Source organism: Ranitomeya variabilis, chromosome 2, assembly GCF_051348905.1.
Source record: "Ranitomeya variabilis isolate aRanVar5 chromosome 2, aRanVar5.hap1, whole genome shotgun sequence".
NCBI classification, from domain to species: domain Eukaryota; kingdom Metazoa; phylum Chordata; class Amphibia; order Anura; family Dendrobatidae; genus Ranitomeya; species Ranitomeya variabilis.
Window position 1 is genome coordinate 123,196,340 of NC_135233.1, and position 20,536 is coordinate 123,216,875.

The 20,536-nt window shown below is 42.7% G+C and overlaps 1 long non-coding RNA gene across 3 annotated transcripts in view; it reads left to right on the forward strand.

Moving 5' to 3' along the window:
• Nucleotides 1-19,392, forward strand: part of LOC143804639 (uncharacterized) — a 254,962-nt gene extending 235,570 nt beyond the window's left edge. For 2 of the 3 annotated variants that reach the window (XR_013221070.1, XR_013221069.1), the window contains 2 exons: nucleotides 7,458-7,578; nucleotides 18,883-19,392. This is a non-coding gene — a long non-coding RNA (uncharacterized LOC143804639). Of the gene's footprint in view, nucleotides 1-6,230; nucleotides 6,335-7,457; nucleotides 7,579-18,882 lie in introns of all 3 variants that reach the window. The other variant, XR_013221071.1, reaches the window with a different exon arrangement.
• The last annotated feature ends 1,144 nt before the right edge of the window (nucleotides 19,393-20,536 follow it).

Consider the following 20,536-nt stretch of genomic DNA (forward strand, 5'->3'; position numbering starts at 1 on the left):
AGCGTATCTTAGATTCTGCCAGAGTCATTCTGTCAGGTTCATCGTAGATTTTCCCAAGAGAAGAAAACAAACTCTCCACAGAGTCAAATGCAGCAGAATCAGATGGCAAAGAAACGCCCGCTTAACAATGACAACACCAGGCCCACACGCTGAGCCTCATTACCCGAGGAGATCAGGCGCATGCGGAAATATAGTTTGCAAGCTTCACGAAAAGAAGCAAATTTACTGCGTTCCCCAGCAAATTTTTCAGGCAAAGGAAATATAGGCTCAGCAACTCTTTCTGTCGCTCTAGCTTGCACATTAGATACTGCTAGTCCCTGTTGCTGTACTGCCCCCCTCAACTCCGTGACCTGTAGGGACAGCGCCTCCAACTGGCGGGTTATGGAAATCATGGGATCCATGACAAAACACAACAAAAAAAAAGGAAACACTCTTTTTTTTTGTTGGGCCGATTATAATGTCACGGGGAGACTAGGTGGGTGAGAGCTAATAACCCGGGCCCCTGCAATTTCCCTCAGACTAGGGAAATGCTGAATGCTGACTGACCCTCTACCTGAGGTTTACACTGATGGTGTGCATGTCCAGGCCTCGAACCTCACCCTGCCTCCTGTTACAACCCTAAGCTGAAAACCTCCGCCCTCCACCCAGTGAATGCAATACACCAATACCCACAGTTAGCACAGACAAGGATAAAGGAAAATATACACCACGCCACAGTCACTCAGGAATACACTATAAATGTGCAGGGCAAAATAAACACAAATATAGGAAGGAGTAAATAAGACAAAGGAAAATACACCACCAGCAACGATACTCCAACAACCAGCTCTCCACTCCAGACCGAGATAACAACGAAAGACAGAAGCTATAATTGGCGACGCCCAAAGATCAGGAAAGCTATTTAAAGGCAATGGGCATGGCCCAGCTTCCAATCCGAGGATCAGGTAAATTAACCCCGGAACAGCTAGACAAAATCTAGCCGACGCCAATGAGCAAATAGTGGTCAAAAGCGGAACTACCGCTGTCTGTCGGACGACCTGGTCTGAACGGCGTCCGACATGACAGACGTGCCTTCAATCGGTACGCAGATGCGCTCGCCTAACCTGGAAGGCTTGAGCGCAGACTGCACCCCTGATGTACCTCCTGATGACAGACGACCTGGAAGGGGTGAGAACTTTCTGGTACCAGTATCTTTATGTAATTCAGATCTAAAACACATTTTAAAGAATGTGCTTTCTGAGGCTTTGGGGGAAGCCTTTAAATCTGCTTCCCCTTTAACTCCTACTATAGATTTATCTAATGATTCTTCTTTAGTTTCTCTGCCTCCTCAAAATACTTTTAAGGAGGCTCTCATGTGTGAACTCTCCCCTCTAGGCTTCCATCTAAGTTCTTCTACAAAATAGCTTATATGGAACAAGCATTATGTAGATTTATTCTCACTTCTCCCTTGCAGAGAACAGCTAGTTGAGCTGGATAAGAAGGATGATAAACCAGAGCCTGATGACACTAAGCGTGGTTCTATCAAATCCTTCAATAATTGGATTCAGGCTTTTGCTATATATTTAGCTATTCTTGGCGAGAAATCCCCACATTTATGTAGCAAGCTATTTCAGCATGTTGACATTATTCTGGAGGCATACCGGAATTTTGGCGGATTTGCTTGGCTTAGTTATGATGAAGCTTTCCGCCAAAAACTAGCAGTACATCCTGAGGTACATTGGGGTAGCAAGGATGTGGGATTATGGCTCAATTTAATGCTTCCCCAAAGACACTTTTCTAATAGATCATCATCCACATCCCTCCCAAAAAAAGGCTTTTGCTTTGCCTTCAATGAATCTGTTTGTAAGTGGGGTAGTAGTTGCAGGTTCCGTCATGAGTGTTCCTTTTGTGGAAACTCACACCCCGTTTCCAAATACTTTAAAAAACAAGTAGCCCAGTCTTTATCTAAAGTTGCTAATGCAAAAGGCACAGACCCCGGTGATGGTGGAAAGAATGGCTTCTTGACTAAACCTTTATCCAGATCAAATGATCAGTGATCTGCTTTTTAATGGTTTTTTAAAAGGTTTTTTCATTCCTCCATTCAAGGGGTCTGGCTGCAAGATCGTTAAAAATTTACATTCAGTTTTTATTCATCCTGAGTAGTGTTGAGCATTCCGATACCGCAAGTATCGGGTATCGGCCGATACTTGCGGTATCGGAATTCCGATACCGAGTTCCGATACTTTTGTGGTATCGGGAATCGGTATCGGATCCATATTAATGTGTAAAATAAAGAATTAAAATAAAAAATATTGATATACTCACCTCTCCGGAGGCCCCTGCACCTTACCGCTTTTAACCGGCAGCCTTCTTTGCTTAAAATGAGCGCGTTTAGGGCCTTCCATGACGTCACGGCTTCTGATAGGTCGCGTGCCGCTCATGTGACCGCCACGCGACCAATCACAAGCCGCGACGTCATTCTCAGGTCCTAAATTCCTAGAATTAGGAATTTAGGACCTGAGAATGACGTCGCGGCTTCTGATTGGTCGCGTGCCGCTCATGTGACCGCCACGCGACCAATCACAAGCCGTGACGTCATGGAAGGCCCTAAACGCGCTCATTTTAAGCAAAGAAGGCTGCCGGTTAACAGCGGTAAGGTGCAGGGGCCTCCGGAGAGGTGAGTATTTCAATATTTTTTATTTTAATTCTTTATTTTACACATTAATATGGATCCCAGGGCCTGAAGGAGAGTTTCCTCTCCTTCAGACCCTGGGAACCATCAGGATACCTTCCGATACTTGGTGTCCCATTGACTTGTATTGGTATCGGGTATCGGTATCGGCGATATCCGATACTTTTTGGGTATCGGCCGATACTATCCGATACCGATACTTTCAAGTATCGGACGGTATCGCTCAACACTAATCCTGAGGTAGTCAAAGAAAAAAGTTAGAGTGAATTGGTGTTAGGTAGGGTAGCTGGTCCTTTTGCTTCACCCCCTTTTCCTAATTTCAGAATTTCCCCATTGGGCGTAGTCCCTAAGGGTACTTTCACACTAGCATTTTTTTCAATACGTCGCAATGCGTCGTTTTGGCAAAAAAACGCATCCTGCAAAAGTGCTTGCAGGATGCGTTTTTTTCCCATTGACTAACATTAGCGACGCATTTGCGGCGCATTGACACACGTCGCAACCGTCGTGCGACGGTTGCTCGTGTTGTGGCGGACCGTCGGCTGCAAAAAACGTTGCTTGTAACGTTTTTTGCTCCCGACGGACCGCCATTTCCGACCGCGCATGCGCGGCCGGAACTCCGCCCCCACCTCCCTGCACCTCACAATGGGGCAGCGGATGCATGGAAAAACTGCGGCGCATTCACTGCTAGCGTCGGTACGTCGGCCCGACGCTCTGCGACGGGCCGAGTACGACGCTAGTGTGAAAGTAGCCTAAGAAAGAGGCTGGTTCTTTTCGCCTTATTCATGACCTGTCATATCCTCTTGGTGCTTCATTAAATGATGAGGTAGATAAAGCGACTTGTTCGGTAACCTACTCATCCTTTGATGTGGCAATTGACATACTAAGACATTTTGGTCGCAGGGCTTTAATGTCAAAATCTGACATTAAATCCGCTTTTAGGCTTCTTCCAGTGCACCCTGACGGATTTTCTTCATTGGGTTTTCATTTTGAGAATAATTTTTTCTTTGATAAATGTCTTCCCATGGGTTTTTCTCTATCCTGTTTTTATTTTGAGAGCTTCTCCTCTTTTTTTACACTGAGTTTTGGTCTCGCAATCTTCGGATGTTGGTATATTACACTACCTTGATGACTTCCTTTTTATAGGTCTCCCTTCCTCTTCAAAGTGTCTGCATACGCTGAATATTTTTATTGGCATGTGCAGGTATTTTGGTGTCCCAATCGCTGATGAAAAAACTGTTCTGCCATCTAAAGTTATTGAATTTTTGGGGATCACTTTAGATTCTTCTACAATGAAATGTAGGCTTCCTGAGGAGAAAATTATTAAATTGCGTGCTGCTTTGAATAATTTTCTCACTAAAAAGAAAATTACCCTAAAAGAATTAGTCTTTATTGGGTTTATTGAATTTTGCCTTAAGGATTATACCAATTGGCCGTGCATTTTCCCGGTGCCTTTATGATGCTACCAGAGGTTTTTCATCCCCAAACTCCCATATTAGAATCAGTTCGGATTTAAAGGAGGATGCCAAAATTTGGCTTTCTTTCCTTTCTAATTTTAATGGTAAATCTTCTGGCAATCCCCTTTTGTTTCCTCTGGTTCTTTTCCGTTTGTTTTTTCAGTGCAAAGTTTTTCCGGTTGCGGTATTTTTTTCCATCACATTGGATCTCTCAGCAATGGCCTAATTCATGGGTTGTCAGCAGGGTAACTAAGAATACGATGGTTTTGGAAATTTTTTCCATTTTTGTAGCCGTTGCCTTATGGGGGTCATTTATGCAAAACTCGAGAATAAGTCATCTATCTATGGACCAAGGTGTGATTCTTTCCGTTAACACATTATCATAGAAAAACAAATGGGCTGCTAGCATTTTAAGACTAAGTACAAAGAAAGAAAAAAAGCCAGCTCACCGATATATGCAAGAAGCACGGAACTTCGTCCTGACTCGACGTGATGCAAATCCAAGTAAAAGAGAAAAATGTTCCAGCTTCTTTGATAAAATGTAAAACTTTAATCCATCATATAAAATAGTAGAGGACACACTCCTGGGACAATGCCATATCACAAGTGAAGAAAGCTACGCGTTTCGATCATACGGTCTTTGTCACAGCTGATCTGCTCAGCAGTCCATCTGGTATAAGAAGGACTGACCTACCAATGGAAAGGTAAAGCAAAAAAAAAAGAAAAAAAAAAGGAGCTCACCTGACCAACAGTACTTTGAATCACAAACAGATTCAAAGTACTGTTGGTCAGGTGAGCTCCTTTTTTTTTTTTTTTTTTGCTTTACCTTTCCATTGGTAGGTCAGTCCTTCTTATACCAGATGGACTGCTGAGCAGATCAGCTGTGACAAAGACCGTATGGTCGAAACGCGTAGCTTTCTTCACTTGTGATATGGCATTGTCCCAGGAGTGTGTCCTCTACTATTTTATATGATGGATTAAAGTTTTACATTTTATCAAAGAAACTGGAGCATTTTAAGACAACTGGTCTTGGTGTGCCTTAAATTCAACATTTGGCTGAAAGTAAATTCTGGCAAAAGCAAATGGAGCTCTGCAACCGATGCCCTCTGTGAACGTCATTGGTCGATTTCTCATTTGCAGGTGATGCGGACCCGGATGAGACGCCATGCCCCCAGTATATTTGGGAAGTGATTCCAATTTGATCCCTCATTTTAATCAAAATTCCTTATCCGTAAGATCATGGGCCAGTTATTCGGCTGCATGGAAATTGTGGCTTAATTTTTGTAGCTTAAATGCTTTCAATCCCAAGGTAGCTAGCCCCATTTCTGGTTTGAAATTTGCGGAGTCTTTAAATGTTCAAGGCCTATCGTATTCTGCTGTAACCAAATATTTAGCTGGTGTTTCATTTTTTCTTAGACTTTTCGGTGAACCATCTTTGGCTTCCCTTTTTCAAATTAAGCAATTTTTGAAAGGCTTCAAGAAGGGTAGTTTTCAGCCTGACAACAGACGCCCGATTTCTTTTCCACTTTTAAAGGACCTTTGCTCGGCCTTAAGCCAAGTTTGTTTAAACTCGGATGAGGTTTTATTATTTTCTGCAGCATTTTGCCTGTCATTTTTTGGGGCCCTCCGGATAGGAGAATTGGTATCTTGTAAGAAATCTCAGCCCTCTGGATTGATGATCTCAGACTTAAAGGTCTATGACGATTTTATTGTTTTATCAATTAGAAGATCTAAAACTGATCAATTGGCCAGGGGATCAAGTTTGAAGATTGTTTCTTTTTCTGACCCTATTATTTGTCCAGTCTTAAGCATTAAAAGGTGGTGGCTTGTTAGACCTAAAACGGAAGGTCCTTTATTTTTGCATAAGGATGGTTCACCAGCTAGTTTTTCAATTTAACTTTATTTTAAAGAGCTGTTTGAGAGTGTTAGGGAAACAACATCTTAGAATCACATCTCATTCCTTTAGAATTGGAGCTGCTACTGAAGCTTCTAAGGCCGGCCTTTGCGATTCTCAAATCAGGCAAATAGGAAGATGGGAGTCAGGGAGGTTTAAATTATATGTTCGCCATGATTTATATGATGACTAATCTCTATTTCAATTTCAGGTCCATTCATAATTTGGGTCATCGTACACTCTTTTATTTATTGGGCCCAGAAGACAGCTTTACAACGATGCTATTCTGAAAATTTGTCCTTCAAACTTTCTAAGGTGCAGATCTTCTGGCATGGAGTTCGTGGTTTAAGATGGTTTAATTTGGTTTTAGAATTAAAAAAAATTTTTAAACAGTTTCCATTCCCGGATCTGGTAGTGTTTCATGCGGGCGGGAATGATCTTGGGAAATTAAAAACCCTGGATTTGCTAGCCATTATGCGTTCTGATATTGTGAATCTTAGACAATCTTTTCCTTATCCGGGTTTTGTTTTTTCTGAGATTGTTCCTAGGCTTATGTGGAATACACCAGAATTCAGATTTCTGGACAAAATTCGTAAGCGGGTTAATAAAGACATGGAGAAATTCTTACCACTAGTTAACGGATTTTCCTTTAGGCACGATGACCTTGAAGGCTTCTTACCTGGGCTTTATCGCCAGGATATGATTCATTTATCTAACATTGGTCTCGATATTTTTAATCTGAATTTACAAAATATTGTGGAAAAATGGCTGTGTGTTTTTTGGGGGGCCTCAACTCTTTGAGTGGAGGCTCTTGGGAAAATCACCCAGTCTCTGGGCGGATTGTTTAATGGAGTTTTGGAGTGTTTGGACATTTATACTAATCGTTCACTTGGTATTATGCTGTTTTGTTATAAAGTTACCCAAGAATAAACATCACGGCCAATTTTATTCCACAAAATGTTGTTGTGTCTTTATTTTGTATGAATGAGGCTTGTGCTGCCATGTGATATCACAATCAATATGCTAAAGTAGTATGTCTGTCCCTGATCTCAATGAAGCAAGAGATTAAACATTATAGTAGATAAACTACAAAATGGGAAATCAATCAGGTTATAACAGAAGCTACGTATTCCCTAATAATTACAACATCCACAATGGGACATATTTGAGGCCAATTTATTTAAAAATGCCGCTGTGTATTAAGGACTATAAATCCCTTGAGATGTTAGTAATTGTATAGCTGGATATTTCCCCTACTTATATGTTCCAAGCATATATTTTAAAGTGTGATTTTCAGGCATAATAAATGGAGGATAAGCTTAACTCTACAGGTTTCTTTGCATCCATAAGGTACTATACTGAAATTAGCATTGAAAAGATAATTTCTATAATTTTCAGATATATATCCTTACTAGAAAATATGTGATTATTTCTACAGGAAAAGCAAACAAACCAGCGTACCATGCTTATCTGGATTATAGCATGGGCAAAAAATGCACCTGACCTGGAGTCTCCAAAAGAATAGAAACCTGCAACATCCCTACCATAGTATAATAGTAGTAAGTACCTAATCTACAAGTCCTTCATGATAGCTTGCCATGTAACTCGTTATAGAGCTATTTATGGCAAATCTTTCTTTATTGAAATGATAAATGCTGAATCTACAAGCATTAATAGGGTATGACGGAATAAATTTGTATACTGTAAGGCACAGTTATGTTTACTTTAAGCCCTTTTTTTTGCGCAATAATTTTCAAGTAATTTGGGCAATTATTTGGGCATTTCTATGACACCAATACTCTATTTCTTACCTTCCCTTTTCTTCCATACAGAATTTCCCAGCAACCTTCCATATGTAGGGTGAAAATAAAATTATGTACTGTATATATTTTTCATTAAGCAGATTTTTTTTTTCTTTTGAACTTCTTGCTGTTGTATTAGGCACCGGACATATAATGGTTCCTAGCAGATGACAACAGAAATACCCGGAAGCAACTAGGCCTTGAAGCAAAAACTATTACAACACCGCCAACCATTATCTCCTACCTTATTTAGGTCCTTTAGGGCCAGGATTAGGCTACAACCTCGGAAATCTACAAAAACTATGTGAGGATTTTCATATTAAAAATCTTCAAGGGAAGCCACAGCAATTTCCCCTTCTGCCTTTATTATCTTCCAATTACCCGATCTATAGACTTAAAGAGGACCTGTCACTAGCTCAAAAGTGACCAGTTTTTGCTCTTATTTTATTCCTGCTGCTCCCCTCCGAATGCTGATTTTTTTTTTTTTAATCCGCGATACTATTCCAAAGATATGGGCGCTCATTGCTAGTGCTAATTTTAAGGTGTTTACTAAAAGGGTGTAGCTCACAACACACTTTAGGGGCACGTCTTTAAGCTGCTCTGTATTATCCTGTGAGTAAAGCCCTGTTGGTAAAATAAATAAAAAGTAGCAATGCATAAAAAAACATATCAGAAAAAATATTCTGAGTACTCAAGGGAGCAGCAGGAAAAGCACAGGCTACTTTTGATTTAGTAACAGGTCCCCTTTAAAGCCGGAAGATGTAATTTGATCCCCCACTGCAAACAGATTTGTAGACAGGTTCAAGCAGTTTTGAGGATGCAGGTTTTTCAGTGCAGAAGACAAAAATGATCTATATCTGATAAAATATAATACAAAGTTTCTTATCTTCACTTGCACTGTTGATTAATGAAAACAAAGAAGTGTAATTACTTTTTAACTTTGATGTTTTTGTACTCATTAAGATAAATGTCATCTTTGCAAGTGTTAATGTTGGCTTCAAATCACCAAAGCAAAAACCTTGATTCATTAAGGGGTGTACACCAGAATTCTGGCATAAAACACTTTATTAAGTTTAAAAAAAAAAAACAGTGACATTTGCCCTTTACATACTAGTCCTGGCCAGCTACGCCAATATAGGCATAGCTTGGGTGGGATATATGCTGGACAGGCCGTGGCTATGATTGTTGTCAAATTCATGAGAAGTTATGCCACTTTAGTAGAGTATCTTACTCTAGAAATGTACATCAATCGCTGATAATGTGATCATAAAATTTTACAAATCACATTACATGTAAACATTATTCAAAACATATAGCCTTTCTTCCCATCAAAAATTCAATAAATCCATTGAGACAAACATCCCCTTAATCATTGACATTTTTTAAACAACTTGCACGTAAACACCCATATTTCATAGAATCATAGAATGTTAGAGTTGGAAGGGACCTCCTTGGTCATCTGGTCCAACCCCCTGCTCAAAGCAGGAGTCACTAAATCATCCCAGACAGATATCTGTCCAGCCTCTGTTTGAAGACTTCCATTGACGGAGAACTCACCACTAGGGTTGAGCGACTTTGACTTTTTTAGGGTCGAGTCATGTTTCGCGAAACCCGACTTTTTGAAAAATCGAGTCGGGCGAAATCGGCCGATTACTGCGAAAAGTCGAGGATCGGCCGGAACACGAAATCCTATGCACGTCAATGGGTATTTTTTTTTTATTCCTCTCTCTCTCTCCCCTCCGTCCCAGCATAGAAAATCTCGTGTTACACATTGCAAATCCCTACTGCGCACAAGCGATAAAATGATGATAGCCGTGCACGCCCCTAACCCTATGTCATCACTCTGCCCACACTCCTTCATTGGCTGAAAAAATGGCGCTAAACGCGTCATACGAAACGCGACTTTGGCGCCAAGATCGCGTACCGCATGGCCGACCCCACACAGGGATCGGGTCGGGTTTCATGAGACGCCGACTTTGCTAAAAGTCGGCAACTTATGAAAATGAACGATCCGTTTCGCTCAACCCTACTCACCACCTCTCGTGGCAGTCTGTTCCACTCATTGATCACCCCGTCAAAAAATGTTTTCTAATATCTAATCTGTGTCTCCTCCCATTCAGTTTCATCCCATTGCTTCTAGTCTTTTCTTGTGCAAATGAGAATAAAGATGATCCTTCTACAATGTGACAGCCCTTGAGATATTTGTAGACAGCAATTAAGTCTCCTCTCAGTCTACTTTTATCAAGCTAAACATTTCCAAATCCTGTAAACGTTCCTCATAGGACATGGTTTGCAGACCGGTCACCATTCTGGTCGCTCTTCTCTGAACTTGCTCCAGTTTGTTGATGTCTTTTTTAAAATGTGGTGCCCAAAACTGGACACAGTATTCCAGATGAGATCTGACCAAAGAGGAGTAAAGGGCAATATTGACTTCACGTGATCTAGACTGCATGCTTTGGTTAATATATCCCAGAATCCAGTTTGCTGATATCATCTTTTATCAATTTGACAAAGATCTCCACTGAGGGACATGCCGACAAGGGGGGAAAAAACTGTGACTGTCTATGGAGATGTACTGGGACCGGGAGGGTCTCTATCTGTTCATTCTCAGGTTCAAGAGATTCTAGATCGTTTAATGTCTGCAAATCTGTCGCCGACATCGAAGGGTCAGTTTGAGATGAAAAGTATTTTTTGAGTATCAATTTGCGGGCAAAAAGCTCCAGGTCTTTTAGGAGCGTAAACCTATGAGATCCCTCCACCGGTGAAAAAGAGAGGCCTCTAGAGAGGACCTCTTTCTGAGCGGGTGATAGTATATAATGAGAGGTTTATTACCTTTAAGGTCTCTTCTCCTTGTGTTTCCTCATGTTGTATGAATGCTTTTTTCGTTGTATGGCTGGTGTATATTGGTTTTGAGGATGGGTTGCTATCGGACCGCCACTTTGTGTGGGTCCATTTTTTCCCCCCTAAAAAATAGTCTCCACCTGTTCCTTCTGATGTGGTGGAAAAGCTAGAAATGGAGTGTGATCTAGATTGAGCTCTTGATGGTTTCTTACACCAGCAATATACTTGTTTTAGTTGGTAATCCTCCAGATCTTGTAAATATTTCTTAGTTCTATTACATTGAATTTCTGATTCCCACTTGGAAAGATCCGTTTCCAGTGAGGAATCAAACTTGTTATATTCGTCACTGGAGAGTTTCCTGAAGTTTATCACGTATTGATTCGATCTCCTTCTCTATGTTTTCTAGTGTCCTTTTATCCGAGCCAATTAAAAGCTCTAGTAGTGTACGTGAGCATTTAGAGAGGGCTTCCTCCCATTTACTGGTAAAGGAAGAGTCTTCTACATTTAGTGTGGGAAAGAGTTGAATACGTAATCCCCTAGGTATGATGTCCTTTTGTAGGTAATTTTCTAGGGCGGCTTTGTTCCACCAGGTTTTTATCCTCTTTTTCAGGAGTTCCCTAATTTTCAGCTTCAACTCCTTTACATCTGGTTTTTCTCTGTCAATCAGCTGCTTCTCACCTAATACCGCCCCGAGTTGTGTCACCCAGGTTTTGTCCCGTTTTTTGTAGTCCATGAAACCTGTAAGGGAGTCTGTAGACACAATATAATAAAGAGAACTATAAACCTAAAAAAGGGGGGGCAATATTGTCATTCGGCCTGTAAAAATGTACGAGGCGGAGGTGTTTAAACAACTCAACAATAAAGATTATTATCGTAAACTTGACGCATTACCCCAGAGGTGTCAAACTGCATTCCTCGAGGGCCGCCAAAAGGTCATGTTTCCAGGATTTCCTTGTATTGCACAGGTGATAACTTAATCACCTGCACAGAATGATTCCAGCACCTTGTGGAATGCTAAGGAAATCCTGAAAACATTACCTGTTGGCGGCCCTTGAGGAATGCAGTGTGACACCTCTGCATTACCCACTATAACTTTTAAACGCCAACTCACTCATCTATTGGATGAGGGAATGGAGTACAACACCATCAATAATAAAATGGGAGAGGCCTTGTTACCAGAATTTCCGGTAGTCCCCACTTTTTATATACTTCCTAAAGTTCACAAAGACCCCCTATGCCCACCAGGGAGACCTATTGTCTCGGGCATTGGGGGTCTTTGTGAGCCTGCATGTAGATTCATTGATTTCTATCTGCAAAAATGCGTAGAAACTTAACCGTCTTTCGTCAAAGACACTACAGACGTACTGAGAAGGCTGGAGGGCCTTAATTTGGAGGAGGACATGTGGCTGGTGACCTGCGACGTGGAGTCCCTATACACGTCGATTGACCACAGCCACGGGATACGGGCTGTTCAATTTTTCCTTAAAATGACTAATTTGGATCCCAAATTGATCCAGTTTATACTTGATTTATTACATTATATACTCACTCATAATTACTTTGTGTTCAAGCACCGCCCCTTCCTACAGCTCCGGGGAACAGCAATGGGGACGTCTTGTGCGCCCTCATATGCTAATCTTTTCCTGGGGCTGTGGGAGAGGGATACAGTCCTTGACACACCTGGACACAGTTCCGTTGTCTCGTGGCTGCGGTACATCGATGATGTACTTTTTATCTGGCAGGGCTCCACGTCGCGGCTCGAGCAGTTCCTTGGCCTCAACAATAACCCACTAAATATCAAAATGACTTGGAAATTTAGCCAAACCACAATTTATTTTCTTGATCTACAAATCACCAAATTTGAGGACGGTAGTGTCTGTACTGATATTTTCAGAAAAGCCACAGCAACGAATACGTTGCTGCACTTCTCATCCTCACACCCACCAAAACTTAAAAGCTCCATCCCTACGGGACAATTTTTAAGAGCTCGTCGCATCTGCTCCAATGATATGACGTTTCATAGACAAGCTAAAGATTTAGAATGGAGGTTCAAAAAAAGCCGGATTACTCACCGGTAATGCTCTTTTAGTGAGTCCACGACAGCACCCCACTGGAGAGAGGGATCCGCCCCGCAGGAACAGGAAACCTACCGAGAAATAAAAGGGGGCGGTCCGCCTCTCCTCCTCAGTTTTGATTTCAGAGTACCCGGAGGACCGCCAGTATTAGGCAAATCATTTATTTCATTTTTCAAACTTATTTGCTTATGATTAAAAGAATTTTTACTCAATAGTATGTACTATATTAATCTAGGGAGGGATGTAAGAGGGTGCTGTCGTGGACTCACTAAAAGAGCATTACCGGTGAGTAATCCGGCTTTTTACTCTTCGCCACGACAGCACCCCACTGGAGATCTTTCAGAGACCATCACCTAGGGGGGGGAACCACCGTGCGGAGGACAGTCCTGCCAAAGTCTAGGTCAGAAGTTGACGATAGGTCAAGCCTATAGTGATTATAGAAGGTAGAGGGATTTGACCAAGTTGCGGCCTTACATATAGTCTCAATTGGGACCTCTCCCCTTTCTGCCCAGGAGGATGCCATAGCTCTGGTAGAGTGCGCTGTTATGCCTTCCGGAGGGTTTTCTTTCCTCGCGGAATAAGCCAGTCTGATAGACTCTCTGATCCACCGGGATAAGGTGCTTTTTGTTACTCCATGACCCTTCTTGTGACCCTGGAAGGAAATAAACAGAGCCCTACACTGTCGCCAGCTACTGGTCCTTTCAATGTATTTTAACACTACTCTTTTAACATCTAGAGTGTGGTACTTCTGTTCTTCAGGAGTGGAGGGATTACTGAAGAAAGTGGGAAAAATTATTTCCTGAGACCTATGGAATTTCTTTGCTACTTTGGGAAGGAAGGAAGGAAGGGTCTGGTTTAAGGATCAACTTATCCTGAAAGGTTAACAGGAAAGGTGGATCTACAGAGAGAGCTTGGATGTCACTGATTCTCCTAGCTGAAGTCAGTGCTACCAATAGGGCCGTTTTTAGTGATAGGCTTTTGATTGGTATTGAATCTATTGGTTCAAATGGAGAGTCTGTTAGGGCTTGTAAAACTAAATTTAGATCCCAGGGAGGAATTCTAGGTATATTAACTGGATTTATCCGTTCGCAGGCTGTAATAAATCGGGATACCCATCTATCTCCCGCAATATTATGGCCATAGAGGGCTCCTAGTGCTGAAACATGAACCTTTAAGGTGTTTACAGATAAACCTAGTTCTCTCCCTTTTTGAAGAAATTCCAGGATAGACTGTATCGGAATTTCTGACGTGTTTGAAGATGTATGGAATTGTAGGAATTTTTTCCATATTCTTGCATAGATTCTTGTAGTGGAAGGTTTTCTACTTTGGAGGAGTGTCAATCAATCCCTCCGAGAACCCCCTTGATTTTAGCATCTGCCTCTCAAATTCCAGGCCGTCAGATGGAGATTGTCCACCTGAGGGTGGAAAAACGGACCCTGGAAGAGAAGGTAGGGTGTTGAGGGGAGGACCCAAGGATCTGAGACCGACATGGTTTGTAGCCACGAGAGCCATGGTCTCTTGGGCCAGAATGGAGCTATCAGTATCACTTTTGCTCCTTCTGATTTTGCATATGATTGGGGTAGTAATATGATCGGAGGAAAAGCGTACGCCAGACTGAACTGCCAAGGGGCTTGGAGAGCGTCCAGAATGTCCGGATGATCCGCTGGAGACAAGGAGGCAAACCTCCGGACTTTTCTGTTTCTTCTTGTGGCGAAGAGATCTATTTGAGGACGGCCCCATAGGGATATTATGTCCAGAAAAATCTGCTGGTTTAGGCACCACTCCCCTTGTCTCAAGGTGTGTCGACTTAAGAAGTCCTGCTGATTGTTTTCTCCTCTTATGTGCAGCGCAGTAAGGGATGTTAGGCGACTTTCTGCTAGATTCAAGATTTCTGTAGTAGAAGACATCAGAGTCTCTGATCGCGTGCCTCCTTGCCTGTTTAGATACGCCACTGTGGTGGTGTTGTCGGAAAGGATTCGGACGTCTTTCCCCCGAAGCTGTGGGTGGAAATGGTATAAGGCGTATTTTACTGCATTTAGTTCTTTAACGTTAGAGGAGCTGCAGCTTTCCTCCATGTTCCATAACCCTTGGCAAAAATCATTCCCCATATGAGCGCCCCATCCATGAGGACTGGCGTCAGTGGTTATGGTATGAGATGGCGTTATTACCCATGGAACACCACTCATCAAATGATTTGAGTCTAGCCACCACGCTAAGGAAGACAAAACCTCCTGAGATAAGGTTATTTTTGCATTTAGGTGACCAAATAACCGTCTATCTTGTAAAATTTGATGTTGTAGTGTTCGAGTATGGTATTGAGCCCATCTTACTGCAGGTATACAAGAGATAAGAGACCCTAGTAAAGACATAGCTTGTCTTAGGGATATACGTGGATTATTTATCGCGGCTAGGACTTTGTGTCTGATCAGTAGTATCTTTACCTGAGGCAGAAGACACTTTTGAGATATGGAGTTTAGATGGAACCCCAAGAACGCCTGACGGGAAAGCGGAGTGAGTCTGGATTTGTTGGTATTGATGATCCAGCCCAAGTCCTGTAGAGAGGAAATTGCGTAAGCTAAACGATCAGTACATTGAGTAACTGAATTTCCTATTACCAAAAAGTCATCCAGATAGGGATAACGTTTCCTTCTGGCGAAGGTAGGCCATCACCTCTAGCATTATCTTGGTGAAGATCCTCGGAGCTGTTGAAAGGCTGAAGGGCAAGGCCACATACTGGAAATGACGAATCTCGTTGTTGATTATTACCGCCACCCTGAGGAATTTTTGGTATCTGTCATGAATAGGGAGATGATAGCAAGCATCTTTTAGATCAATGCCCCCCCATCATACAGTTTGGAAAGAGGAGTTTTATAGTGGACCTAATGGATTCCATCTTAAATGTATAGTTTTCAATAAATGAATTGAGTTTTTTAAGGTTTATGATTGTCCTGAAAGAACCGTCGGGCTTGGAAATTAGGAATAAGGGAGAGTAGAATCCCCTACCTTCCTGTCCCACCGGAACTTGGACTAAGACCCGTTTTGATAATAGGGTTTGAATTTCAAGCTCTAGAGCCTGTTGTTGTATAGGCGAGCTGAGGGATGTTATAATATAAGACTCGTGGGGAACACGAGAGAATTTTAGTTTAATTCCATCTCGGATTATATTTAAAACCCACGAGCTAGATGTTATTTTTTCCCATTGAGTGGTGAAAAACTTCAGTCTGCCCCCAACTGGTATATCCTCAGTATTTGTTGTCTTTTGGGGGGTTTGGTCTTCTAAACATGGTACCTCTCTGCTTGTCGTCTTTAGCGGTCCATGTTGTAGACCTATCCGTTTGCCTCCTTTTGCCAAACGGTCTCCTTTTAAAGGCTCTCCTGTAAAAGGGAATAGAGGAATCAGGAAAGGCTTTCTTCCTGTCCTTTGCCTTTTTGAGTATTTCGTCTAAGGTTTTACCAAAGAGGTACTCACCCTCACATGGGATTGCGCATATTTTAGATTTAGATTGCGCGTCCCCTTTCCAGCTTTTCATCCATAGCGCTCGTCTTACGTTATTCACGAGGCCTGCAGATCTTGCTGCCAAACGGAGTGAGTCGGCGGAAGCGTCTGCCATAAAGGCCGCTGCTCCTCGTATTAAGGGGATGGCCGCCCGTAGTTTTGCTCTTGAACTTTTATTTTCAATTTGCTGGTCTAACTGATCAATCCAGATGATCATTGACCGGGCAGCGCAAGTGCTGACTACTGCAGGTTTGAATATTCCTGTAGCCGCTTCCCAAGAACGTTTAAGGGATGATTCAGCCTTACGATCCAAAGGATCGACCAGTAGTCCCGCATCCTCCACAGGTAGAGTGGATTGCTTAGAGGTAGAGGCTACAGCTGTGTCGACCTTAGGGACTTTGGTCCATGTAAGAAGCTCCTCGTCACTAAACGGATATTTTCGTTTTGACGCTGAGGGTAGAAAGCTTCTCTCATCCTGCTTCTCCCACTCTCTTTTAATTAATGCTTTCACTGCTGGTATAACTGGAAAACATCTCCTCTTTCTCTCTGCCAAACCCGCGAACATTGTCCTGCGTGGTTTGCGCACCCTTAGTTTCCTCACACCCCATGGTATTTTGAATTGACTTTACCAAGTTGTCCACACTAAGGGAAAACATGAGCGTCCCTCGATCTCTGATGAGGATGATGATGAACATGATGATAGGGAGGCGTCTGACAGTACAGGTTGGTCACTATCGGAGTCTGACACAGGTGTCGGTGTTTTGGACTTAGTACTACGTGGTTTGTCCTGGGCCATATTTTTTAGTTCCTCCCTAATAATGGCCCGTAAGTCCGTAATGGACACTGCTGCTCCCTGTGTTGTTTCCTTAAAACAGTCCTTGCAAAGTTTTTTGGGGTATGAGTCTGGAAGGGGCTGGCTACACAAGGCACATTCCTTATGCTTCGTTTTTTGTCGCTTTTTGGACTAAGCGTAATAAGTAGAGAAAGAGAAAAGAGAGAAGTAGGGAGACAACGTCAGCTTAATAGGCAGAGTTCACAAACTCACCCAGTGAAGCAAATAATACCGGATCAGAAGGCCGAGATCCTGTTCTGGATCCGTCGCTTTTACGAGTGGTCTCCGAGGATCCTCTGGGGTGATCTTTGGCGGGGGGTACTGGATCTCGAGCTGTGGGGTCCATGGCACCTGGGGATGACATCTCTGCATCGCCGTATTACCGTTCATGTGCGGTTTAAATAGTGCGCCCATTTTTTTTTTTTTTTGCAGTGCGCATGCACAGATCGGCGCTGGCTCCCCCGCCCTAGATCCGGCCTAGGCGCCCCGGAAGTCCACCATCCATTTCCGGGGTAGCCTGTATTGCGGCGGTCGGCGCATGTGCGGTCCGGGATTTCCGCATCGGACCGCAATAGGAGTGCAGCCGCTCTCTTACCTCCAGCCGGCTTCCTCTTACTGCCGTACCGCCACCGCAGATGATGCCAGGCGGCCTTCCCCGGCCGTCTGCGTGCTCCTTCAGACGAGGAGGGAGCCGTCTAACGGAACTCCCCCGACGCTGCTTCTGAGCCGCAGCCCCTGCCGTTCTCATGGATACCGCGCAGGCGGCATGCTAGCCCAGGTATGCCGTGTAGTCCTGTTGTTCCTGTACATTCCCGCAGGAACAGGAAACCTAAACTGAGGAGAGGCGGACCGCCCCCTTTTATTTCTCGGTAGGTTTCCTGTTCCTGCGGGGCGGATCCCTCTCTCCAGTGGGGTGCTGTCGTGGCGAAGAGTAAAATAGAGGATATCCATCTAAGGACATAATAAGGGGTTATTCTCGCGCTTTGCAAGAAGACAGACTACATCTTCTGTCAAAACCCCCTCGAAACCAAATCACACTGACAGATACACGGCCAAGATTTATTACTAAATTCAATTCAAACTGGATGGAGATCAATCGTATCTTTAAAAAGCATTGGCCAATCTTACTAACCGATAGAGACCTACAAAAACAACTCACGCCCTATCCTTCCATTACATGGCGTAAATCCCAGACTTTAGGCGATACATTATGCAGAAGTCACTACATACCTCCCAAAAGCAATCCCTTTTTAATCAACAGCAAAGGACCACCTTGGGGATGTTTCCCTTGTGGAAACTGCTCTGCATGCCGTAACATTATCAGGACAAAGGAATTTTCAAACTCAAAGGGTGACAAGATATACAAAATAGTACATCACATGCAATACAAGAAGCAGTAGTATATCACATAAGTTGCCCCTGTGGCCTTATTTATATTGGCATGACGACCAGAGCATTCAAAATTCGGATCCAAGAGCATATAAGAGACATCAAAAACGCAGCAGAATGCCTAGAACCACACCTTTTAAAAACTATCCCAAAGCACTTCCGAGATGTCCATCAATGCAATCCAAAGGGACTTATAGCCCGCGGTATCAATCACGTGTATATGGGCATTCGGGGAGGGAATCTTAAAAACTTATGCAGAAAGAAACACGGTGGATAGTGATCCTTGACACCATGACACCTAATGGCCTTAATGAGGCCATCAGCTTCAAGCCCTTTCTTTAAACATCTATTTGTGTGCTAATTTTATTTGGGTCATGGATTATGTTGTTTTTATTTTCTGATATTTACTGTTTGTTTTGATTTTCTAGATGTTATCCTGTCTTATTATCAAGCATATTGCCTTTCCTGTTTCGGTGATTTAGCCATGAACATCATCGCTATTGGACCAATTTGAAAGAACATCTTGAGTTCCTGATGTATTTAATGAACGCTACTAAGAGGCCTGGACCTATAGTAACATCGAGTTTACATAACGTTTATTGCTATTCTGTGGTCTATGTGACACCTGTAAAGTATGCTATTGTTATATTTATAAGCTTAGATGTTCCTAACTGTTATGGTTTGTGGTAGTGGTAGTATGACTACGGACAGTATATAATTACCCTATCTTAACATGGATAAATACATTTTTCTCATTCATAGTTATATTTTCGTTTACTTATTTATCTATCATTATTTTTTGTGATACTTTATTGTTAAAAAACCTTTATCTAATTTTTTTTATGTTTTCATTATGTTAGTATCTGCATGCTGTTTACGGCCGGCACCCGTGCGTCAGCTGACCTGAGCGGCTCTCATTATAGTGCTGCTTATGTACTTCTTACCACTAACATTCGGTAAACAACTTTTCCCAATCGTACACATCCCTTGGCACCGACGCACTACAGTATGTTTGTGCGCTGCGCCTGGCCGGCACCCATGTGTCAGCTGATTTGAGTTGCCCTTACTATGGTGCTACCTTTTTACCTTTTACTACCGACATCCGGGAACCAGCTCAATCCAATTGCACACATCTCCTGACGCAGACGCGCTCTGCTCGCGCGCTGCACCCGTCCAGTTTTGGGGGCGGCCCGTGCTCGTTACCGCGGTGATGGGAAGTGATGACGGAAGTCCTCCTTCCCATTGTCTGCGTCACGCGCCGGGCCTCTCCCCCACGGGGCGGGGCATCGCGGGCAGCAGCGCGTCGATTCGCTGATTAGCCCCTTCAGTCATATACTTATACCCATGACCCCTATCTTTTAACCACGCCTCCTGACGAAGCCGTAGGAGGTGAAACGCGCGTCGGGGCTTAGCGTGTCCCATAGACACGGCGGCATACAGAGTATCATGTCACAAGGTAAAGCAACGGAATTTATTATTATGACTGATCTATCTTTGATACGGACGTCCATTTTAGATAGAGAGCATTGTCTCTTACCGGACACAAGTAAATTAATTATCCGAAGTCATTTGCTCACATGGTCACATATCCTGACAGCACTCAGTGAAGCATACAGCTTTCCAGTTTAACTGACAAATGTGCAGTCTAATCAGGCATGTTAAATAGAGAATTTAATGATATCTCTTTTGTCCCATTTAATACGATTCTGTTCTTTATACATTGCAGACCATTTGTATTCCTTGTCTCTCATAATATTGTATGTGCGGCCGTGGTTCTTGGGAAGCGTCTACCTATTTTTCTACATTCTGGCGCCTACTGATGTCATCTTGTATGGCGCCAGCGTGTATGTATTTTGGCTATATTCTACCCATACACTCTTGTCCTTTAATTGTATTTATACATGTTCAATAAAATTTGAATTGTTTATTGTATTCACTTCCTCTGGTCATTCTATGATCTCTTGAGATACATACCTTATTAGGGTTTCAATATGGTTACCAATTATTTATTTAAATATGGAGATCTTAGCTTATATTGCTCTCTTTTTTTAGCACATTTTTGGTATATAAAAGAAATGAAAG